The 26,449-nt window shown below is 35.5% G+C and overlaps 1 protein-coding gene across 3 annotated transcripts in view; it reads left to right on the forward strand.

Annotated features, from left to right (window-relative positions):
* ARHGAP15 (Rho GTPase activating protein 15) overlaps positions 1-26,449 on the forward strand; it is a 608,201-nt gene that overhangs the window by 47,987 nt on the left and 533,765 nt on the right. Inside the window, exon 1 of one of the 3 annotated variants that reach the window (XM_077861595.1) lies at positions 20,446-20,542. The exons of the other annotated variants lie outside the window; for them this stretch is intronic. The gene's annotated coding sequence lies outside the window, so the exon portion shown is untranslated. Of the gene's footprint in view, positions 1-20,445; positions 20,543-26,449 lie in introns of those variants that run through there. 3 annotated transcript variants of the gene reach the window in all.

A 26,449-nucleotide genomic window follows, 5' to 3' on the forward strand; every position in this document is an offset into this window, starting at 1 on the left:
TTGGAAAAATATATATATATTTCACTTAAGTGCCAATAGATCCAGTTTCTCCAGAGGCAAAAATATTTCACAGGAATTAGAAATTAGGCAAAACTAGTGGAGCTAAATATTGGTATTACGACTGAAAGATATAATAAAAACAGAGATGTTGTTTGTTTCACATGTAAGCAATTTATAATCATATATGAACATGCATGCATATATAAGTAATGTTTATCCCTACACATTGGAATAAAATCTAAGCAATGTTAGATACCTTTATATGTTTTAAATGTTATCTTTCAGCTCTTGGTACAGGAAAACTCAAAATTACTTTGCACTTTTAACTTTCCCAGAAAAGGTATCAGATTCTAGTTCAAGAGAAGCAATCTCTCATTACAACATCACAAGAAATAAGAAAAAGTCGAAACGTCTGGAAAATGATAACTGCCTTCAACATGCAAAATAAATGTTCAAAGATAGAATCAAAGGGCAGACATCAAGGTAAAGATAAAGAAATAAACTACACACAGATAATAAAGATAATCCACAAAACTTAAAAAAAATACTTTAATTTTATCTTGAGTAAATTGAGTAGATATATTTTTGAACTTTATTTTTCATTTACAGTTTGCCCCAGGATAAAATGATAAGCTCTATTAATCAGAAAAGGTTAATGGCATATTATTTCTTTGGTAGATTGGTAATAGTCTCTGAACCAAGTTGCTTGTAACTCCTGTCCAAGTGTACTATTGTACCTAAGCAGCAAATCACACGAAAATGTCAACCGTAGGTTTGATTTAATCCACTTAGAGAAAAAAAAAAAAAAACCCACAAGGAACATTATAAGATAATGGGATGTGTAAAATTAATCGTTTTTCAAGGGGTCTTTTTTCAGTTTTCTTCTCCTTGGTTGAATTCCCTTCTCAATTTGGCCCTCAAGATATGCATTCTCTCATTGGAAGACGGTTTGTGGTGACTGTCCCAGAGCTCACTTCGAATCAACTCGCATTTATCAAACAATTCCCTCTCACCCAAATATTCCCAGTGTAGTCACTACCAGCAAGTCTCCTTTATTTGTACTCTCCATTTGTACCTGGCGGATTCTATATTATATTAATTCATAAAACCAACGCTGCCAGACTCCCTACAGTTACAATTATTAAGGCCATAACTGAAACGATATCTCTCATATTGATCTTCAACCAGAAGTTCTTGTCCTGAAGCTTTTGTTTCACATTAAGGCACTAATGATCGTCTCTACCAAATGAGCAGCTTTAATGGTCACAAAAAGCTGAATGAAAATACTTTGATCATCACCTTTGAAAAGGCTATATTCCAATGTCTTCTCCATCCATAATTGGCAAACCCTAACAAAGCTTTTTTTCCTAAAAAAAAAACAAAAAAGAAAAGAAAAAAAGAAACAAACAAAACACTTTAAAGAGACTTTTTAAATAGAAATTATCTCCTTTTTTGTTTGTTTTTGTCAAATAATTTTAGTCCTACACACTCTATTTGTTTTCTAGACCCCGCGAAGGCTGTTTGCCTATGGGTTATTTTTAATATTCTGATTTTTAACAATTTTAAAATCTTTCTATAGTAACTGAGGTATTATAAATTCAGTTGAAGTGACAGAAAGTAGGAAGCACTTTGGAGTGCCTATTTGATTTATCTGTTAAAAGAATTGGTACAGATTAATCAGTGTAGGCTCCCCCATGTCTGGAGGGACAGAGAAACTACTTGATGGTTCTTTCATATTCACATCTCCTCCTGGAAAAAGTAGAATAATGATTCTATAATGAATCCTCTATATAAACACAATGTATCCTGAAAAAATATTAATGATATTTTTGTAATTGATCAAATGGGAAAAAAATCTCTTTAGGTATTAATTAGACATATTAGCGTTATTCACTCCACTGCTAAAAAAGTAACAACACTATGGAGACTTTTCATATCCAAGTCTTAAATCAACTCATATTGTAGACTATTAATTTTCCCTGGGAACCCACAGATGCATAATTTGAAAATGGACACTCTGTAGTGGTAAACTTATTCTTAAATGGAAAGAAAACCAGAGAGGGTTAAAAAACATCAAGCCTGAATTTTATGGGTCATTAGCTCCTTAATGCATCTCAAGGGCTCCTAAACCAATGAACTGAGAGCTTTGGGAAACTTCTAGTCTGACCTGAGTGGAAGAAATAAGGAAGAGCACAAGTATTACCTATGCTCAATGCTATTAAAATATCCACAGAAGACTAATTTGAAAACATATTGACCACATAGTAAGTTAAGGCCCATCACAGACAAAAGCTAAGTTTGGGGACAGGAAACAATTGGTGGAAGTTACTGGCAGATATGCAAGGAGGAAAGTCTGGAAGAAAGAAGGCTGGGATGGAAAACGACCTGACTTTTAAGGCCTGTGGTTGGCAGAGATTGTTGTGATAATGGTCTGCTTTCATTGGTGTTTCTTCCCTTAGGACAAATGCCTGAAAAATGGAAACTCTGGTGTCTCCAAAGATAGGGAGCGGGCTTCTACACAGACATAGGGAAGAAAAATTAGCACCACCACTGTTATTTTCAACTACAGATCTTGGGATGAATAATGCTCTTTAAAGTCATCTTCACAAGCCACTACCACTCTTTCACTCTTAAGACTTCTTCCTTGAACTTAGAAATTAGTGCAATATTTTTAGGGAGCCTTTCTAACTACTGTAAACCTCTTGTATCCCTAGGGTTATAAATGATGATCCTCTTGAAAACCCAACCTAATGCCAGATATAGTTTCAAAGGAAAAAGTAAAGGTTAAATTCAAGTCGTAGAATGGGAATAAATAACTATTTGAATAATAATGATAAAAATTGAATGATATTATGTATAATACCTTAAAAATTAGCATCTTATGATACATTAAAATATATATTACTGTCTAAAGAAAACTCTTTTTTTTTTAATGTTGGGAAATTTCAAGGCAATCACTGCACTGTTGAACTTGAACACAGTTGGGTTCCTATATCTTGAACTGTTCTTCCCATATCAGCAACTGATATTGTGAGAAAGAGAGATTACCTTATTCATTTGAGCATAATGCTTCAGGATGATTTTGTCACACAGTTAAAGGATTCACAAAGATTATTTTATATTGATGGAAAATGTTATGTGGGCAACGATATAGGAAACTTCTCTATTATTTACCTATACAGCAACACACATTCTTTCTTCAAAGTCTTGGTCGTAATCTTTGGAAACAAGCAAGGAGATTACTCAATGAGAAAATAGATCTATATTCTCAGGGTCCTGGGATTGAACCCCCTGAATAAGGCTCTCTGCTCAGCAGGGAGTTTGCTTCTCAACCTCTCCCTCTGCCCCTCCTCCCCATACTCTCTTTTTTTTTTCTCTCTCTCTCTGTTAAATAAATAAATAAATAAATAAATAAATAAATAAATAAATATTTTTTTTAAATAAATACTTTAAAAAAGAAATTAGATCTATGGCTTTGCTATCTTATGAAATCTGTTTACATTATTCAAAATTAAGGTGGAACTAATATTCATATGCAGGATTCAAGCTGTTAGTAAATTAATCATTATATATCCAAAAATAAGTCTGAGCTTTGGGCAGCTGGTTAAAACTATTAGATGATAGCAGAGGAAATCTCCTTTCTCCTATCTTCTCAAACACTTGATATTAAATAGGGACAACTAACAATTAGGAAAATCTATATAAAAATCATCTTATACTGGGCAAGTCTCTGTTAGCTGCAAATATAGAAACCCAGTTTAAACTAATTTAACTGGAAAAGGAAAAGGATATTGGCTCCCATAACATGTATTAGTCGTCTATGGTTGCATAATAGACCATCCCCGAATGTTTACTTAACTCACAACTCTTCAATTTGGGCACAACACAATGGAGAAGGCTCATTGCCTGGGGCAGCTCCACTCAGAACTCGAGGATCTACTTCCAAGATAGCTTACTCACATAACTGCAAAGCCAAAGCTACATTTCCTGAAAGTCCCAACTGGAGTTGAGAGTTAAGGGTGAGAGACACTATGTCCTTTCACATGGGCATTCTATGACCTTATTTAGTGTCTTCATGGCATAGTAACTGGATTCAAAGAGCTAGTATCTCAAAAGTACTATATGGAAGTTGTATGACCTTTTAATATGCTAGGTTTGGAAGTCATAATACTGTCATTTCTGTGGTAATTACAGGCTTGCTAAATTTAAGAGAAGGGAATATAGATTCTTTTATTTCTTTCTTTTTTTTTTTTTTTCCTTTTTTGAGGGAGAAGGAGAGAGCACAAGTGGGGAAGGCTGCAGGGAGAAGGAGAGAATCTTATGTAGGCTCCACACCCATCATGGAGCCTGATATGGGGCTTGATCTCATGACCCTGAGATTATGACCTGAGCTGAAATCAAAGAGGTTAACCAACTGAGTCACCCAGGTGCCCCAAGGAAATATAAATTTTTAATGAGAGGGGTGCCAATGTCCTCTTGTAAGAAGAACATGTGGAATAATAGATCTTAGGGACACCTGAGAAAACAAAATTTGCCATATAATTGACATTTGGAAATGCTCTTGTCCTCTGCCTCTGCCTAAGTACTCATTTCTTTTTCCTCCACTACACACAGTCCTTCTCAAAAAGGGGGCAAGATGAGAGTTGGCAGTTCATATGCTTAGAGTGGTTTATTGCAGAAGAACAAGTTCTTCCCCATCAACTTGACCCAGAAAAATTCTAGGTAAAGAATAATTGGCTTTGTTTTGGTTATGAAGCTGTTCTTAGGCCAGTGGCTGATCAAGTTGGGTGACAGATAAGGACTTAAAAAGCAAGGTTATGACTTGGAAAGTACCCACCAGCATCATTTCTTTGGATTAGGAATGGCTGTCCTTACTCTCATCAAAAAGGGATTGCACTCAGGACACAGAATATAAAGAATATTGCCTAGGAAGTTTGATGAAAGAAGGGGCATTTGTATTTTCTTCTCTTTCTTCTTTTTTTTTTTTTTTTTGGCTTTTGTATCTTCTACTGTATGTTCATTCATTCATTCATTCATTCATTCATATATAAGTGCATTTAGATCAGACAGGCAAAGTTCTCTATCAGTGTTTCTTAAAGAGTGTTCTAGAGATCCTTGGAGGTTCCATGCTTTCAGGGGGTCCCAGAAGTCAAATCATTTCCATAATAATTCTAAAATATCCTTAAAAAAAACCTCTTATTCTTACATGAGAAATTCAATGAAGTCTTCCAGAGTCTACAGGATATTTGATATCACAATAGATTAAATGAAGAAATATATGTGATATTCATGCTGTCATCTATTAAGCCAGACCTAAAAGACATTTTCAAAAACTTAACATAATATCTCTCATATCACTACATTTTTCTTTTGAAAATAGTTATTTTCACAAATACGCATTATTTATATTACTAAGCAATAGGTTTATTCTTGTTATGTCTTAGGGTTTCTCATGATTATCTTCACTTTCTCTCAGGGGCATGAATCTATTGATACTGGATGCTAAGCAAGGTTGCTGTGATTTTCTCTATTGCCCTAGGAAATAGGGAAGAAGAGACAAAGATAACATTCTCTGAGCTGGGTGGGCATCAGTGCTTTATATACATGATTTCACTTAATCTGTGTGCCTTATGGTGGGTTTTGGTGGTATGGTAATAACTTAAGTTTACAAAGCAATTGATATGGCTCTGGATGGGGTTGCACATGCCAGCGTGTGAACGATGCTGTCACCCAGGAGTTTTTCCTGTTTTTAAATCTTTTTGAGGTTTATCCTTATTTATAGTCAACTAGGTGTGTTCAATGGATTCATCAGCTTTAGTTTAATGTCACCAGTATATGGAGTACTTCCTTATAGTAGATTAGGAATTACCAGTTGCCTTTCTTGATATTTCCAACATTATCTTCATATTCTTTTATCTTTATCTTTTTTATGGGCAAGACAAGCTCAGACAGTTATTCAGGACCAAAACCAAAAGCTTTTGTTCTTTCATTCTGGAATATGCTTTCCACCTGTGGTATTACTCAGCATTGCTTTTATTCTTAATCCGAGACCATAATTTATTAACTCATTTATTTTGACATTAACTTTGGAGTGTCCAGAGCCTGATACCAAAATCCTAGATGTAGGATCTTAGATCTTCCCCTTACTTGGAAGGGGAAATGTCTTCTGATACCATCCTAGGGTGCATATCTTTGTGTAGCATACCCAGCAAAACCATCACCGTTCCCTAATGTAGTGGCTACAAAATTTGGCTGATCATCACAAGAATCACTTGGGGAGCTTTAAAAACATACAGATTCTTGAACTCAATCTCGGCCTTATGATTCAAAATTTGGCTTCTACTATTCACTGGTTGCCAAATCTTATAGACTTTAAAGCTAAACTAACAACAGCGATCACAACAAAAATAAAAACTAATAAGAGTCCCCTGTATTGCCCAGCCTCTGTTTTGAAACTTAGCCTATGAAACCAATAGCACAACAGCATGCAATTTCAGCTTGCATTAAGAAGCTAGAGATGTTGGGGTGCATGGGTGGTTCACTCGGTTGAGTGTCAGACTCTTGGTTTGGCTCTGATCGTGATCTCAAGATCATGAGATAGAGCCCATGTTGGGCTCCCCACTCATTGGGGAGTCTGCTTGAAGATTCTCTCTTCCTCTGCCCCCCCCCCCCGCTTTCTCTTAAATAAATAAATAAATAAATAAATAAATAAATAAATAATAAATAATTTTTAAAATAAATCTTTTTTAAAAAGGAAGCTAGATATCTCCATCTTCTATTCTGCCTGTAAGGCTCCAGCTGCCTCTATATCTTAGAAAATCAAGACATATGTCTTAGGAAATCTATAGTTTTTCCCCCCAATTTTTATTTAAATTCTAATTAGTTAACATATAGTGTAATAGTGAATCATCACCTTCCAATAACACCAATTGTTCATTATAACAAGTGCTCTCCTGAATACCCATCATCCATTTAGCCCATTTCCCAACCACTTCCCTCCATCAACCCTAGTTTGTTCTCTATAGTTAAGAGTCTCTTTTGGTTTGCTTCTCTCTCTCTCTCTTTCCCTTTTTCCATATGTTCATCTCTTTTATTTCTTGAATTCCATATATGAGTTCAATCCTATGGTATTTATCTTTCTCTGATTTATTTTGCTTAGCATAATACACTCTGGCTCCACCCATGCTCTTGAAAATGGCAAGATTTCATTCTTTTTGATGCCTGAGTAATATTCTATTGTATGTACATCCCATCTCTTCTTTATCCATTCATCAGATCCATTCCTCAGTCCATCAGTCCATCAGTCCATCCCATCTCTTCTTTATCCATTCAAGAGTCCATTTGGGCTCTTTCCATGGTTTGGCTATTGTTGATAATGCTGCAATAGACATTGGGGGTGTATATACTCCTTCAAATCTGTATTTTTTTATCCTTTGGGTAAATACTTAGTAGTGCAATTGCTGGGTGGTAGGGTAGTACTCTTTTTAACTTTTTGAGGAACCTCCATACTGTTTTCCAGAGTGGCTGCACCAGTTTGCATTCCCACTAATGGTGGAAGAGGGTTCCCCTTTGTCTGCATCCTCACCAACATCTATGTGTTCTATGTTGTTAATCTTAACTATTCTGTCTCATTAGTTTTGATTTGTTTTTCCCTGAGGATGAGTGATGTTGAGCATCTTTTCATGTGGCCGTTAGTCATCTGGGTGTCTTCTTTGAAAAGAATATCTACACATGTCTTCTGTCCATTTCTTAACTTCATCATTTGTTTTTCAAGTGTTGTTTGATCAGTTCTTTATAGATTTTGGATAATAACCCTTTATTAGATATGTCATTTGCAAGTATCTTCTCCCATTCTGAAGGCTGCCTTTTAGTTTTGTCGATTGTTTCCTTCACTGTGCAGAAACTTTTTATTTTGATGAAATTCCAATAGTTAATTTATGCTTTTGTTTCTCTTGCCTCTGGTGATGTGTCTAATAAAAAGTTGCTATGGCTGAGGTGAAAGAGTTTGTTCCTGTGTTCTCCAGAGTTTTGATGGTTTCTTGTCTGACAGTTAAGTTTTTCATTCATTTTGAATTTATTTTTGTGTATAGTATAAAAAAAGTGGTCAAGTTTCATTCTTCTGCATGTTGCTGTGTTCCCAACACCATTTGTTGAAGAAACTGTGTTTTTTTTCTATTGAGTATTCTTTCCTACTTTGTCAAAGATTAATTGACTATATTGTTATGCATCCATTTCTGAATTTCTTATTCTGTTCTATTAATCTAGTGTCCGTTTTTGTGTCAGCACCCTACTGTCTTGATACCTACAGCTTTGTATCATAGCTTGAAGCTCAGAACTGTGATGCCTCCAGCTTTTCTTTTTCAGAATTGTTCTGTTTGGGGTCTTTTGTGGTTCAATACAGATTTTAGGATTGCTTGTTCTATCTCTGTGAAAAATACCAATGGTATTTTGGTAGGCATCGTATTAAATGTTTTGGGTAGTACAGACATTTTAACAATGTTTGTTCTTCCAACCCATGAGCATGGAATATTTTTCCATTTCTTTGTGCACTCTTAAATTTCTCTTTTAAATGTTCTGTAGTTTTCAGAGTACAGACCTTTCAGTTTATTCCTAGGTATCTTACTGGTTTTGGTGCAAGAAAATCTATACTTTTTAAATATTTTCTCTAACAAACATTTCCCTAAGTGGGATGTGAGTGTGTGTGTGTGTGTGTGTGTGTGTGTATGTATGTGAGAGAGACAGAGAGACAGAGACAGAGATAGAGAGAGAGACTTAGAGAGAGAGAGAGAGAGAATATCAAGTTATTGTAGATCCAACATGGTATTTTCCATAAGGCTTTATAAACTTTGTAGGGGTTTTCTTCTCCTGCTGTCATTCACCAGAAAAACTTAATTTCTACTGGGGTGAAAATTAATACATTTTCAGGAACTGGTTCTGGTAAGACAAATGTTTAAGAGTAAAAGAAATTCAAAGACATTTTAAGCAATCGTGTTTACCAGTTGGCTCAAACACTTGGCAGGAACAAGGTCACAAAGGATTTGGGTGAGATGCTATTCTGTGCTAAGAGGTCTGTGCATATGTAGCAGGGTTTCCACTAGGTAACAGGGATGCTAAGAATATAATCTAGTCCCAGGAACAAGAATGAGAAAAATCTCAGGGGAGGCAACCCTTCAACAACTGAGTGTGGTTCAGAGAAGGCACTCTCCCTTATAGGGGAGGATCAGGGTACCAAGGGCTACCTGCCAAGGATGGAGGATCTATCTTATAGATTAAATCAATACCAGATTTAGGTAAAGAAAATAGAGAAGGGCCACAGGAGTTCTGAGACTTAGACTTAATATTTAGTCCTAACATTAGAGCAGAAATTTAGTTGGTTGTTCACCAACTCTGGGTCTTGAGAAGCTTACTGAATATTAATCCTCTCAAGACAATGGGGCTGACATATACTTACTTGCTCCTGTGAGAACTGGCTGTAGAGCCATTAGAACTCATCTTCAGAATCTAGGATCAGTAAAGATAAGAGAAAGTCAACAGAGTTGTTGGGTATTGTCAGATGTTGTAATTTCTTCATAATGAGTTAATTATTTATTCATAACCAATGATTAATTATTATCAGCTTGAAGGGGCCCATGTTATTGGAATTACAGAGATATAAGTTCTTTTTCTGGCTTAAGCGATGTTTCCTCTGTATAAAGGGAGCAATGATCAATGAGGAAAATGGAAATGACTTCACTGGGCACCATCAAAGGCTACTATTTTTCTTTGTACTGATAATAAACATATCTTTGAAGAAATAATCAAGTATATTAAGTCTGTAAAAAGGATCAGATAGGAAAGAGGAACATGCGAAGAGGGAAGAAGTGTAAAGCAACTAAAAGAGTCACACAGTTCCAGTCTGAGTGTGCGAATAGGACACTCTAAAACATCTGTGGATTCCTCCGTTTTAGATTGTATCCCCCACTTTTTTTTTTAAAGCTAAAGATACAATGCAGTCATGTTATAAGTTTGTTGACTTGAAGCAGAATTGGCCAAAAGAAAAAGACACTGCCCTTGAATTGAAGTTTAAAGTTGGAATCACATAAAAAGGTATTCTTTATAAATCATCAAGTTGGCATGGCAGGGTAAAAGATAGGAATGTGAGATCAGGGAAACCAGAAGTTTCTCCACTGTGACCGCCCTTGCTCTTCAGCGCTCTTGCTTTTTCTTTGACTAGTAGCCCATGGCAGTTGACTGCAACCAGGGAGGTCAGCGTTCCAGCAGTGCCGTTTCATGAAGAAAGGACAGCAACATGTAACCCAAAATGACACAGCCGCTGAGGCAGCTTGTTGCTCCGCTTGCTTATATTTTGAAGTATATCATGTGAGCTGAGTTGCAAAGAATAGCTTTCGACAGGGTGAAGGGTTGCATACACTAAAGAGAAGGCAAGGTTTTTGGCAAGGAAAAAGTCTGAAGGACAAGTGCCTTTAGCATCAGCTGAAAGTCTGTCTTGTAGAAATATGACCTCAAAATATTGGACAGCCCTGCGTGGCCAGTAAAGGGATAGCAAACTGGACAAATGTACTTAGTTAGCTGCATTCCTTCCTTAGGAATTCTCTGCGACGATCTTGACTTGAATAACGCAGGACTATTTTCCTGATCCATAGGCCAATCCATACATCACCCTGACATTTTGGAGCTGGATGAGTCCAATGGAAAGAGAGCAGCAGGTTCTGCTCAGTGTGGTCTCAAGGCAACATGGTGTGAACTGATATATGATGGGATGACCAGCTGGCTAATATGTAGTTACTTACTATCTTTGTGCCCAGTTTAGTAATCCATGATGCCTCTTCAAGAGACTGAGTTTGTATGTAGGTCACGTGACACTTTGGGTGTAAGTAAAAAAAAAAAACATATTTATTATAATAGCCATTCACCTAGCCAATGCAAGACTGAACACAATGTTATAGTTACAGAAGTCACCCCAGAAAGACTCATTTAAACGGTAGCTCAATTTCCTTATCTTTCAAATGGATGTAACAATTTCCTTCATATTGTACAATACGACTGCTTTTATGAAATGGGATCATATATGTGAAATCATCTTGAGAAATAAAGTGAACTATTTCTATTGACACTTTAATATTCAAATTAACATCTATCTATCTCATGCTTGCCAGATACCAAGTACTGTGCTGTTCTTTGGGGTTATTCACATGAAGTGCATATAGTCTCTACCTCAAAATAAAAATACATTTCTTCCCTTTTTAATTTACTATATCTTTATTGAAGCTTTCTTTGCTCCATTGCTTTTAACTACTAATGCAGCTTGAAGCTCATATACTTTGAACTTTTTGGATTTTTTTTTTCTTTGCTTTAAGCTTCTGGTTCTTTCTTTGATTTTTAATCAAGGATCAGGATGGGAGTAGGTCATAATCATATAGAAGGTGTTTTTTTCAAAATGCATTCTCCTTTAAGACTATGTAATATCTCTTAGGAGTGCTGCGAAATGCCTATAAATCACTGCATATTAGTAGTTGTCACTTACAGGTGTGTTCTCTACAGGGATGTTTGGAGTTACAGAAAGAGTTCAGATTCTTTCTCTAGAGATATCCTTGTTTTGTCGTTGGGATGAATTTTGCCTTCTTCCCCATGCACTCACTATAAATCCCCATTATTAATTGCTATTGTAGGGAATCTGTTCTGCCTTTATCAGTTTTGTAGGGCTTTATAAATCATGAAGCAGAAATTGTAAGTGATGTTTCATAACGTTAAAAGAAAAAGTATTCTATCCCAAATTTATAAGAAACGTATGAAATATAGATTTAAAACTTTTTTTCCAAGCCCAAATTCATTCACTTTACCAAGACCTTCTAATCCCCACCTTATTCCTTTTCTTTTTTCAGCAGAGACCCTCAAATCAACAACCCATAGATCCCTGCAACATGTCTAGCAACCCACTGTCAAACTCCTATAAAAGATATTTAATAAATACTTTTTATATTCTTTCGGGAGTTTGTCATTAAGGTTCTGTAGAGCTTGTGACCAAAATTCCAAAAATAACTCTCAACTTTTCTTTTTGTTGCTGCTTGATTTGGATGTGTCTTTCGCTGTGGCTAGATGAGGAAAATCAAATCAGTGATAAAGCCACAAACCACCAGCAAAACTTGAGAATATTAAATATGAGCAAAAACATATTTTCTTTAATGATTAAAACTTAGCAATCTTTAAAAAAATCATCTCTACTTATAAGGCACAATAATTTGCCTTTTGTTCTATGGAAAATTTTATTTGAAATATTATTAAGTTAAAGAGTTCTGTTTTAAAGTGTAGCCATATATAGTTTTCATTTTAAGAGTTATATTACAAAATTTGTCTCTATTATAAAAATTCTCTTTTAGCATATGACCTAAATCATCAGTTCCTAGGATTATTTTGCATCTGTTTTGTATATGATGATTTACATTTCTTATTTCTCATTTTTTTTAACTGCCACTGATTTCAGATCCCTGTCCCCAAATCAATATAATGACCATTCTCTGTCCCTTTATCTTCAAACCATTCCCCCTTGGTCCTATATTTTATTAGCCTTCACATTTCCCTTAAAATATCTCCTAAATGAACCACAGAGGACTCTCCTCTAAATGCTCAGGATCACAGTTTGGGAACCATTACTCTATGTGACTGATTTCTCCCCAAACAAACACTTTGATCATTTAAAAATGATGGCCCTTGCCGAGAGCACTAATGAGCTAACTCGTACATTGTGTTGTGTACACAATGGAGGATAAAAAATGGGCTCGGAATTAGGTTCCCTCTTTATTCATCCAAGGGGAGCATTACTGAGAGAGTTATTTTTTAAAAATTAATACAATTTTGGCAGCTTCCCTTGATCTGAAAATGAAAAGGTTTTGAGTAGGTGAGTAGTTAAGGGGCTTTCTCTCTGTCTTTGCTGATTTTTATAAAAGGAACAAACATGAAAAACTCTCTATGGATGGCAAAGAATCAGGAAACTGGTTACACCTCATCTGCTAATAACAACCAAGAGATTATTTCTCAAGATCTAGAAAGATAAATATCACGTTAAATAATAGCACAGATGTTTCTTTCTAATACGGTGCTACATGCAAACCTAAAGCATCTTATTCCTTGGCTATTGGTTTGGCAAGGCTCATTTGGGTGGGTAAAATGCCTTCACAGGATAAAAGGAAGCCAGATCAGAGGGGCTAGGGTCCCTGCTTCCCCTTGTTTTCTCCCTTGACCCTGACTGTTTCACTGCCCTTTGTGGGTTCATTAGAGAATGAGCTGTCAACTGGAAACCCTAGAAGGCTCAAAGGGTGACACCTCTATTTTCAGATGACTTGTGTTAGGGTTCAAAATTTAGGAGTTCTTTTGACAATAATAATAGCTAACCTTTATTGGTCATTTCCTATGTCCCAGGTGTTTTTGTAAGCGTGTTAGCAGTATTAACCCATTGAATCGTCTTCTAACTCTATGAGGTGTAAGATATAGATGTATCTGTACTTTGTAGATGAGGAAACTGAGATATAGAAAACTTAAATAACTTGCCCTAAATCACACGGATTAATGGTGAATGCAGGGCTTGAATCCACTGGTTGTTATTATTGTGATTTTGTAACAATTATTCTCTACTGAATCAGACTTAAACAATTCTTTCTATATTTAAGTTGTATTTAGATCTGATAGGCCAGTGGGACTTCTTTGTGGTATAGATTGATTGCTGAGGGTCCTACTTGGGCATTTATCCAATTAGGTATAATTGCCTGCTCCCCTTCTCTCTCTTTCTCTCTCACAAGACTATTTGAAGAAAATTTTAATTTTTTAAATGATATGTCATAGTTGTGATCAGCTATTATTCCTTATCAAAGTTATACATGAACTTAAGGCATTAGTCTACAAAAGTTTTGACAAAACATAGCATTCCTCTGGCTTCCTTTTTACTCATTAATCTTGCTTTTTAGGGACAACCACCAGCAACAGTTTTAGTTTTTTGTTATGAGTATTGTTTCTTTTTTATATTAACCTTCACACTTTTCAACACTATGTGTATACTGATTTTCCCTGATTTATCTATTGCAGGTATTATATAGTTTAACATTAGCTGTGTTACATTCCACACTTTCCCTTCCCTCAATTTTTTTCCATTATACTTCTATCACATTTTTTTGTTTCAATTACTAGCTGCCTTGTTGTGTTTTTCTAAATATTTGCCATTGAGCCAAGAATTATTATATGGCTATCATTCCTTTGGATTTAACTTTCTTTTGTGGAGTTAATGATTCCTTAGTTAATTTACCTCTATTTCATCATATCTATAGTTAATTTTCCCAAAGATGTCAGCAGTCTGTCATACTCCCACCAATCTTTTTCTCAAACACTGAAACATGAAATAATATAGTGCCCCTCCCCCTTTTTAACATCTTTTTCCCATTGATATCCATCTTCTTCCTTTAACTGGGACCGAAGACTCTGCTTGCCTCACACACCTCTATGAACAAGTGACTGCTCATTGCCATGGTCCTATGTCTGTCCATCTTATTTTTGATGGCTTTTTTTCCCTGGGTCAAATCCATCATTTTGCTAAAGTATTTTTCTTGGTAGTTTCCCAAAAAGAATGTAGTGGAAACAAATGCTTTGAATCTTCCTATATCTGGAGATATTCTTATTCAATTCTGCCTTTTGATTGATAGTTTAACAGGCTACATGATTCTAAGTTGATAATATTTTCTCCTTAAATTTTGAAACCGTTCTTCTAGCTTCTAGTCAGTTTTAGGAAAGTCCAACACCATTCTGATTCCCATTCATTTATATATGATCCTTGATCTTCCCGTCTCTCTTCCTACTTCTTTATAATTGCATGACCTACTTCTTAATTCATAAAATCCTGGGACATTCTTTTGTACTTTATTTTAAAAGTTCTTACCATGCATTTCATTTTTTCTCCTTTTGGATTCTTCCATAAGGCAGATGCTGAACATCCTAAATTATTTTCTTATTTCTTGGTTTTTATAATTCATCTCTTTGGTTTTTTTTCTATTTCCTGACAGATTTATTATTCTTCCCCTCCAAAACTTATGTTAATTAAATACATTTATTTATGATTTTAATTTTTAAATGCCTCTCTTTATTCTTATTCCTGTTTCTATGAATCCTATATATTTTCTTATCTCTTGATATTATTACCAATAGTATTTAAAAAAATTTTTCTTTCTTTTTTTGGTATTATTTTTGCTTATTTTGAGTTTCGTTTTATGTTTGCTTGTTTTGTTATTTCTCTTCCATCTTGAGATTTTCTTCAATGTCTTTAAAGCAGAGGTTTATTTTATTTAGCACTTAGAATGGTGCATTTTACATATATAGTATATAGTGCTAAATAAAGAAGTATATAATCTAGTGATTATAAAGTATTATATATAATATGGTTATATATAATTATATAATATATTATATATGATAGAATTATTATTTGTAAATATAATATATATTGTCATGTAGTGTCATATGTCATATAATAATTAATTTCTTATGACCTGTACCTGCATTTTCATATTTTATTTTATTATTATTATTATTATTATTTTTTGCATTTTCATATTTTAAAAAGAGGCACCAAAATGCTGTCTGTATGTATGGAGTTGAGGTGCTGGACTTGTTGACTGACAAGCTTCTCTGTAGAATATAGAACATGAACAAAGAGGCTTTTCTTTTCTTTTTTAAGATTTTATTTATTTATTTAAGAAAGAGTGTGTGTGTGAGAGAGAGAGAAAGCACAAGCAGGGGATAGGAGCAGAGGGAGACAGAGAAGCAGGCTCTCCACTGAGCAGGGATCCTGATGTGGAGCTCAATGCCAGGCTCAATCCCAGGACCCTGGAGTCATGACCTGAGCCAAAGAAGGATTGACTGAGGCACCCAGGCACCCCACAAAGAGGCTTTGTATTGAGGATATCCAAATTTCAGTATCTGATGGACTCTGAAGCCATTTACTCTTTCAGAGAAAACTCCTCAAGTCTTCTAGATGAAGGGGAATACATTTTTGCCTCTGGCATTTATGGGAGATGGTTGAGAATAAGAGGTGAGGGTCCCATCGCTTAGTAGGTAAACTTTAATCCCCTAGTTCATAGTCCCACAGTCCTGTTTGCCCTCAGTGATGCCAGGTGACCCTGAGTCAGGATTCTTGAAGATACCTGGTTACATGTCTCCCTTATGAACATCTGGGAACAGTCATCTGGCTATATTCAATGAATGAATGAGGCTGGGAGTCCAGCTTTTCTAGATTATGGCTGTTATAGGCAATCCTGACTTTATCTTTCACGGATATTTCCAAGTGATGGTTATGAACATCTTATCATTACCACCCATCCTCCATGTCTGGAAATACTGAGGTTGTAGCTTCTTTCATCTTACAAAGTAATTACATTTTCATACACATTTTATCTTCCTAAAACTTTTTGAGATGTATTCCCCACTCTTGCTCATGCTCTTTTTCTTTGTAACATTTTTTTTTTCTTTTTACTCTGACTTCAGTCAGTAGAGGAGATTAATGAGTGTAGTCAATCCATCACTTTAAACTAGAAATCCATCCTGGAGTCTTTATGGGATGGGATGGGATGGGATGGGATGGTGTGGTATCTGGGACAGATAATCATTTTCCAGTTCCAGGATCCACCAAATACAAATCTGTAGCACTATTTTAGAATGGATGTAGCAGTAAAGTAGTATACCTTTAGTCTATTCATCTTTCTCATATCCTCATATCCGTTGCTATCATTATTTCTTCTCTGCTAATGTTCAAGATGATTATTAAAGATTCCTTACCTGAAATATGATGAAAATAGAAAATAGGAACTTAGGTATAAAATAACTTAGGGGAAGGGTGATAAACATTACTGCATATTTTAATCTGCAAACTGTGCAATATGATGGTCAGGCAACAAGCATGTGTTGAGTATCCACATCAAGGGCTAGAAGCTTCAGCATTTAAAGCTTTGGAGTCAGAATGTATGTGCTTTTGAATCAGATGAATCTGGTTAACCAACAGCCTCTCACTAACTTAGTCTTTTCTCACTGTCCCCGGATTTATCATCTATGCAATGAAAGCAACAATAACTACTTTGTAGCATGGGTAGTGCACAGTACTTGTTAAATACCACTAGCCATAGAACCACATTATTTGATTCCTGCCTTTGCTACTTAATGGTTGATCTCAGTCAAGTTCAACTTCTTTCAAAACTGGATTTAGCTGGCTAGATTTTTGGTCTTTTAGCCAAAGAAAGAGTGCAACTTAGATTTAGATGATGAGACTTTGGTCTTTGAGGAGATGCTGTAATAGGATGAGACTCTTTGGAATCATGGGAGATGATATGTTTTGCTGGGGGGAGGAACATGATTTGTTGAGATCCAGAGGTGGGTCTGCGGTAGACAGAATTCTAAAATGACACCAAGACTGTCACTCCTTGGCAGCACACCCCAGTATAACCCATCTCCTTAAATGTTTAAAGGTTTTTCTACAAAATGTTTTCAAAACATCCCAAAAGAAAATGGCTGGAATTTCTTTCTTTCTTTCTTTCTTTCTTTCTTTCTTTCTTTCTTTCTTTCATTTATTTAGGAGAGACACAGAGAGAGGCAGAGACATAGGCAGAGGGATAAACAGGCTCCTCACAGGGAGCCTGATGTGGGACTCAATCCCAGGGTCTTGGGATCATGCCCTGAGCCAAAGGCAGACGCTCAATTGTTGAGCCACCCAGGTGTCCTGAAACAAATCATTTTAAAAGTTTCTAGAATCACTGAAGATTTTATGAATACATTGGCTTAAAATATATTTACCAGAAGGACTACTGGAAGAGGAATGACATAATTGGTATAGGGGAGATTATAATGATGAGGACTTACCATGTGCTCAAAATTATATATGTTTTAATTTTTTTTATTTCTAAATCCTATAAGGAATAAGTTCTATGCTATGCCATATTTTACAGTTGAGGGAATAGAGGTTCTAAGAGATAAAATAATTTACTTAGAAGATAAGTGATAACAGGACATAGAACTCTTCAGAATAATAATCCACATAATTATGTAGTACTATTTAAAAGCAGAACTATATCTATCTACCTATATCTATGCTTATCTACATTTATGTAGCTTCTCAGTTTCTCCCTCTCGAGGAGAAACCTAATCCCCGAGAATCATATATACTAGACAGATCAGAAAAATATTACCCAACAGTATCAGTTATTTCAACCGTAGTCAAATGAGGGGATCATCTGGAAAATTTGACCTGATTTCGGTTAAGAAAAGATGGTAAATCTCCTATGAGATATTATACAAGCTTATCTGGAAAAGACTACTGACTTTTGAAAAGCATGATGAATATGTTTCCAACAAGATAACTTTAGAAGATGACATTATAGGCTATTGAAGCTTTTGGTGAATGGAATGAAATAATAGATCACATGTATAAAGAGATCCAATTTACGTTTGAAATAACAGAACCCATAATATGTATTCCACACTATGCTAAATTCGGTGAATTTAAAGATGAGTAAAACATGATCCTTACCCTCAAGATTCCCTAGACAGGACATCTGCTTTTCTTCATTTTCAATAAATTAGTAGTATGTAATTCTTACTGTTATATCCTCAAGGCGTGATAAATCATGAGGAAAATGATTTGCTCTGGGAACTCTGACAGTTATATCATAGTAATCAGATCGAAGAGTCTTGGATGATTATACCTATTCTTTGTCTATTTTTACAAGAAACTTCCCCAGATAATTCCAAATTGAGTTTCACATATTTTTTTTTTCAAAGTATACCAACTTACCTCTTCTTTGATTAGTTCTTTTTAAAGTCTACACATCTAAGCAAGTGGTGCTAACTTGAAGGTCAATCAGGAAAACAGGATGAGGGATTTGTCTTTTATGAAAATGTGCTGCCTTTGAGAATTTTTTTGATACAAAAAAAATGGCAGATTTTCTCTTATAAACCGTATGTTCTTGCATTTCTGATATCTGGAATGAGTAGCTTGCCAGAAACATTCTCACTCAAAAGCCAGACTAACCCATGAAGGTGTCCAAAGAAGTCTGTTCTGATTACTGAAGATGTTGAACTAGTCTTGACTTCAAACAGTAGATATTTCCACACTTTAGTGGTATATGACAGCTCTATTCATTCCACAATGTCAAATTCTTTGGTTTTGGCCATTGGGTATTTATGCATTTCTGGCTAGGGAAGCAGAGAAGCCTAATTTGATTCTGGAGCCAAAAGTTTTTAGGCCCTGTTCCTTTGGAACTTGGACTGGAGGATTTTGGCACCATATAAAGACTAGGACAGAGCAAGTAGTCACACATAACTAACTCCGTCAACAGAGCATATTCAGGGAGAAAGATCATGCCTACACATTGGATAACCATTCTCCAAGGCAGACTGACAACACCCTGAATTCAATCACCCTTAAATAAACACGCAGAGAAAGCACGGCTTTAACATACCTTCGGGCACTGCTCTCCAATGCCTGCCTGATTGGTCTGAGTGCCACAGGCCAGGATGCAGATGCAGCCATTACTGTTGTTCTTACTTATGTCTGTCTGCTGTCTGCTAACAAGCATTCATATGCTTTGGATCATTAAAGTCACAACCTCCTACGCCAATCTATTCCTCTCTCCGGGTTTGCTGTAGATTGGAAAGAGAGATGCTATTTTTGTTTCTTTTTCTTTCCATTAGGACCTCCAGTCAGGGTTATTTTTGAGGTCTGAATATTGAAGCTTGCACTCTTGCCCCCATTGAGCATATAAATCGTGTTCCCATTAGGCTTGTTCCTTTTGCCCGATTTCTTTCATTTACTGTTGTATGTGCCTTTTCGATGCAAGGCAAGTAATTTGTGCTGGGGCTGTCTGTGACAGGCAAAAAGTGCTCTAACTTAAACTATTTCCCGGTGCCATTGCTATCTGTGAGAGGTCTGCTGTACTTACACCCATGCTAAATTTCTTCTGACAGACTCCAGGTGGTCGGGATTTTCACAATCCAACCCATTTCAGTGTTGGAACTTGTCATTTGGGGCTCTGTGGATTCCTTCTTCTCTTTCATCTTACCATTGGTGGCAGGTTGGGTGCATTTGTACACCAACCTGCAGAAGGCCCTGTGTGTCCACAGGTAAAATCAAAGGTGGAGAAACACGAGTTTCGCTTTCAGAGAAGGCACAGAGGACAGATAATGTAGAAAGAGAAAGGGAAAAATTGTCACTTGTAGTATTATGCAGGCTGCCCATCTAAACCCATCATTGCCTGGCACCTACACACTAAGGGCAAGGATCCAGCCAACTTGTGAGTGGGCACCATGCCATTTGAGCAGATGGGCACGGAAGTCGGCAGCCAGTAGACCATGTATGTGCATCAACGGTGGGTGTTGAGGGCACGATTCCCAGAGGAGAATGTCCTAACAGCTGTCTGGCCTGAGCCAACATACTTACGACCAAGGAAAAGTGCCATCCTTCAATCCTGCTGAGTTGGATTAACCTTCAGAACTAAATCTGCTTTTTCGGCAGCAGAAGGTGAGTTTGGGGTCTCTGAAAACCTCAAAGAATACATAAAGAAAGGAAACTGGAAAGATATAATTATTAGGTATTGACTGAAGCCGCCGAGAGTATTCATGTGCATATTTTAGGTATTTGACCAAAAATCTGTTAAATCTTGAAGGAACGGTATAGTTATTAAAAGCTTTGCCTTGCACGGTACTTGTAGACGTGACCTTTCCACACAGGTGGAGCATTTCCAGTGTATTGGTACATGCCCAGCTTTGCATTAAGAAATCATGATGTGTGAGGAAAGGTGTCAGCAGACTATAGAAACCAAACTGTGGGTAAATCTCTTTGTCAAACTTTACATATCCTGGATCAAAGCTGACATATTGTGTATACTTTCCAAACGACAGAATTTCTTCTTCATTGATTGAACATATACCTGAAAAAGTAAGAAGTAAACTCGGTATTTCAACTTATGCACCTCAGGGCAATGAAAGAGACTTTATATCTGAGGCTGAAAATAAAATCTGATTCTAATTTGTTCAGAGTTTTTAGACAATTAAACACCACAAAATTAGATATAGGTGGTTTCTGCCCAACATAGTCAAATGGTGATTTGACAGTGATTTGTTTGATTGGGCTAAAAGAGATGGACTGTTTTGACCATTTGGGGCCTCAATAATTGTTTGCGTACTATTTTGCTTTGTTTTGAGGTGTTTATGAGATAGTTTTCTTGGTATTGTTTTCTGCTGTCTTGAATCTTTTTATTTAAGAGATAACATATGACTTGCAGTTGTGGAGGAAATGTCAGTTTGGCCCAAGTGTTCTATTCCTTTTTTTTTTTTTTTTTTTTAAATCAACAGAGTAATATCTCTGTTATGGAGGGTGAAGGAGGTAGTAAACAAGCTGTATTATCTGCTGGTAGTAGTAACTTTAGCTATGGCTCAAACAAAGTATATAATGCTTTAGATCAAATACCAATAATAGTATTATGAGTAGAATAAAATGTTTGTGTGTCTATTTTAGCACACAGTTTCTCATTATATCAATTTGGAAATTCATATCTAAATATGAATGAAGCTACAGATAAAAAAGTAAACTAAAAGCTAAGACAATATATAAATGTACTTTGCATGAATAAATGTAGAAAATTATTCAAGTATGGTTATTTTTCTTGGTTCTGGTAGTTTTTGTCTCAAGAGCATGTTCAAAAAGGCTAAAATAACAGTATGTCTAAGGTCCACATGAATGACACTTCTCAATCTGAGAAAATTTTTGGAGAAATATTCTACTGAAAGCATGGAAAAAGAAATGAGAGAACTAAAGAAATGAGAGAACTAAATGGTATTTAGCAATAAATGAGGCCATGTGCACAGTATAAAACTAATTTTTATTTAAACAAGAAGGTGTGAGGCAGTTTGATTTTCTTCTTGGAGGAACAAATGTGTTTGGGACTAAATAAAGAAAGGGAGAAATATTAAGAAGTTAAATCATTCCAGCAATTGCTTCCCTTTGGCTATCTGGGAGATAAGAAAATGTGGTTGAAGCTGAATTTAACTCAACTAGACTTAGCCCAGGATTGAAAGGCTGATGAGCACTACAGATGACCCAGATGCTGGTCAAGGACTATTCAGCAAACTAAAAAAAGAGAAAAAAAAATGCCAAAAAACTTTAATATGTCCTCCAGAATGTTTTTGAATATTTCTCCTTCATTTTCTGCAGAGGATAAAAGAGATAAGAGAGAGTGTCAGATTTCTGACAAAATACAGCCAAAAAAAAAAAAAAAAAGGCTTAAGGGAGAGCCAAACAAACAAGAAAGGGGGCATTTGTTCATGGATGCCCACTATGATAACTGAGTGATATCATAGACAAAGGGAGGAGGTGATCTTAAATGTGAATCAATATACCTGTGGTACATTAATGAGGAGCAAAATGGAAGAATTTGGTTTCTTTATGGTTAATGTCATTACCTTCTATTAAGACTATACGAAAAATACATATATTTAGTGAGTAATTATGATTTTACATATGTGAATTGACATGTGTCCACAGATGGGTAAAATTAGAAGATTGAATGCATGTTAAAATAATGTCCTCATATATTAACTTTCTTTCTTTCCCATCAAAAGCAGTTACCTACCACATACACATGATTTAAAAAATGCAGCCATCATTTAAATTGATGCTTATTATATCTAAACAATCAAATTGTTGCGAGTACAAGGAATATTGGCCATGCTTCCACATTAAAAAAAAAAAGTTTCACTAACTTTTCTTAATTTCTGATTGTAATAGCTTTAAGAAAAAGAATTTGGCTAAACAAATAAAGATTTGGACATAAGAATTGGGATACACCGGAAAAAAAAAAAAAGCTTTTGAAAAACTGTGAAGATAAAAACTAAACTTAACCACAGATTTATTTCTGCTTTTTATCCAAGTACCCAGGGAGGTTGTTAATGGGAGGTATGCCTCAGAAAATGTACATGTCTGTGAAAATGCTGGAGCTAACTAATGCTTTTATTCAAGTGATTTTTATTTCAACTCTAAGCCACAAGATATAAACTTTCATCAAAAATGGTAATCTATTTAAAATCAGAGCTATGTGGAATGTTTCATGTTTATGTATAACTTTCATAGTAGACCTTCCTATACCAGGAAAATAATATGCCCAAATTCTGTTATTTTTGCTTCATACCAAGTACTAGTCCCACCCATCAGTTTCATGTTCTTTAAATAGATTAAAATGAAGAAGAAATGGAAGAAAAAAATGAAAACACTTAAAAAAAATGACTTTTTAATTTTTTTTCTTTTTGGAGGAAAATAAATCTGGAAAACTTAATTTGATGTATACTAAGAACAAAAAGGAATTTAAAGTAAAATATGCATTGCACATTCTCAGTGCTTCATGTTTCCACTTTGCTTTGCACAATTATAAAGCTAATGCACCTGAGAAGGGGCAGAGAAGGAGTGGGGAAGACAGTAGGTGGAAACAAAGAAGGAGAAACACATAGATCTGATCTAAAAGTAGTTCAGTGATATATTATTCATCTGATACTGGGTTCCAAAAAATCCAAGCAGAAGTCATTTGTATTTCAAGTCCCTCCCCCCTCACCCCACAATGGTGGCTACAAATCATTCCCATTTACTGAACATAATAAATCAATAGGAAAATGACATCATTGCAAAAAAACGAGGGCTGACTTTTTCTTCTCTTCAAAGGAAGGATTGCCAGCAACTCACGTATTTATTGTTGAAGCTCAGTTGCTTAAGATGCAGATACTGTAACAGGAAAACAATTGGGACATAACGATATCCCCTCAAGAGAAACTGTGAAAGGACATTCTTAGTAAATAGGCCAGATAAACTTTAAGTGATTAAGGTCTCTTTTTGCAAAATACTGGAAATAAATTGAAATGTAGCAATTCATGAAATTCTCAAATGGGAATTGTAAAATAATATTGAAACCAACATTTCATAATTTAAGACTGTACAAACAAGCAAAAAATCAGGCTGTGGATACTCAAATAAATATGTGGTAGATATACATACGTGTCCACTTATGTTTAGAGGAAGGATCTGTACACTACTTCAGAACATTTGGAAACAAAAAAAAAGTAAGCAAACACACTTAAAAAGCATATTTTAAGCCTTCCTCAGAAGAAATGCTTCTGCAACTCACAGAGAAGATAATGTGTTAAAATAATATGTTATCAAGCTATTGCTAATATTATTATTGCCATTCAAGTTTTCCAAATTCAGTGATGAATTAGGAATTGCTGCAAAAGTGAAAAGGACATAAGACTGAACAATGAAAAAAAAAATTGAACAATGAAGCCCACCATTGCTCACATTCTGAAAGTCATCCAGAAGCAGAGTAAAACATAGATTTTTAATATTAGATACATTGAGAAAAAATTAGGACTATCCAAAATGAAATGCTCTTCTTGTAGTACTAGTATTAGAGCTATTTGATAACATCAATGAACATGTATATTTTGAACATCTAGAGCATCAGAAACTACCAGGGTATAACTGTACTAAACATGTAATGTTTAGTGCCTAAATGAATGATTTATAAGGACATCAATATGTTTAGCAGAAATGTTTCTCAAGAAAGTGTCCTGTAATAATTTGCAAAATTTTCAGAAACTACTAGTAAGTTATTAATAGATAAACATGAAAAAATGCTATTAGATTTTTTTCATATTTTATATTATGTATGGCTTAGGAGAGCCTCCGTTCCCTTCCAACTTACCTCATGAAGTTTTGATTGACCTCAAATGTTCTTTATGATTATTATTGTAATTAAAAAATCACATAAAGACAGCTCTCCTGAAATATCTTAACTTTTCTTGATATCCATGTAACATAACTAAGCAAACTTGGATTCAGAATTTCCTAAATCATAAGTCTCAGTCAGAGTAATCTGATTTGGAATGATAACACATTTCTGTGCCTAATGCTTAACTGAGAAGAGCATTAAGGAGAAAGACAGGTGATGAAAGTTCTCTTTTTTCCTGCATCTCCGTAACTTGGTTGAACATGATAGATTGGCTAGCTTATTGATTTAGGAATGATCAGCAATATTGCTTTCCCTAAAGGAAAATTAGGATAATTCACAACAGATTGGTAACCTGATTTTTAGCTTCCTGTGTAAACGTGGACAAATTATAAGTTTGACTTAAATTCCTTCCTTCGAAATATCCTCTTATACATGCAGAGAATCTCAACTTTGGAGTTAGCCAAGAATGTAACAACTGCCTTTGTGCATATACATTATATTGCTGGTGAGGCAATAAAATGCAATAGTTGAAGGCTTAGATCCTGGCTAAACATCACCCATGCCTTTTACTAGCTCTGGATCTTCAAGATTTAACTGTCTGTATCTGTGTTTCTACATTTATGAAAAGGGAATGAGAATTAAGTATGTTAATATATGCAAAATACTTAGAAAAGTACTTGGCAAATAATAAGCATTGGATACACGTTAACAGACAGTAACGCCGTGTCATTTATCAATTTGAATTCTTATCTATACCATAGACCCCATAGTTCCTTTCAAAGGTGAAATAAATATGTGCTCGGTAATTGCTCATTTCTGTTCTGGTTTCTTCTCATTTAAATTTGTTCTTCTCTGCCTCATTTTGTTCTACAATGGCAGAAGTTAATATCTTCTAAAACATGACCAGCATACACCCAGAACCAAGTGGTATACCGTGGTGGTTCATCCTGTGAGATTATATTCTCTCTTCCTCCCCATTCTGCCCCCCTTTTATCTTATTTATGTTTTCGTGGTCAATGTTGGGGCTTTCTTTTTTTTTAAGATTTTATTTATTTATGTATTTATTCATAGAGACACAGAGAGAGAGAGAGAAAGAGAGAGAGAGAGAGAGAGACAGAGACACAGGCAGAGGGAGAAGCAGGTCCCAATCAGGGAGCCCGAGGCGGGACTCAAATCGGGGTCTTCAGGATCACGCCCAGGACTGATGGTGGCGCTAAACTGCTGAGCCACTCAGGCTGCCCCAATGTTGGGGCTTTATAGAAGTATTTCTGGTTTATATAAATTTGGGATTGAGCATCTTCTAAAATACAGAGCTTAATACACTCAGAACCAAGAGGATCACCCACTAGGACCCCTCAAGTACACTACATTCTCCCTCCACTACAACCTCATCACCATCACCATCACTCAGTCTCCCTCACTTTTTTTTCTTTTTTCTCTTTTTCCTCTTTATTTTTTTTTTCTTCTTTTTTTCTTTTTCACTTCTTTGGGATTTTTGGCCTTTTATTATTTACTACTTTGTTTTAAAATTTGTTTTGCACTTTAATGGTCCTTTTGTTTTATTTCGCTCTGATCTTCGTTTTCATTTTCTGGTCTATGACCTCGTCAGAATCATATAGGGTGAGATTTACATAGGTCGTGGTTGATATTCTTGA

This window comes from Canis aureus, chromosome 20 (genome assembly GCF_053574225.1).
Source record: "Canis aureus isolate CA01 chromosome 20, VMU_Caureus_v.1.0, whole genome shotgun sequence".
Classification (NCBI taxonomy): domain Eukaryota; kingdom Metazoa; phylum Chordata; class Mammalia; order Carnivora; family Canidae; genus Canis; species Canis aureus.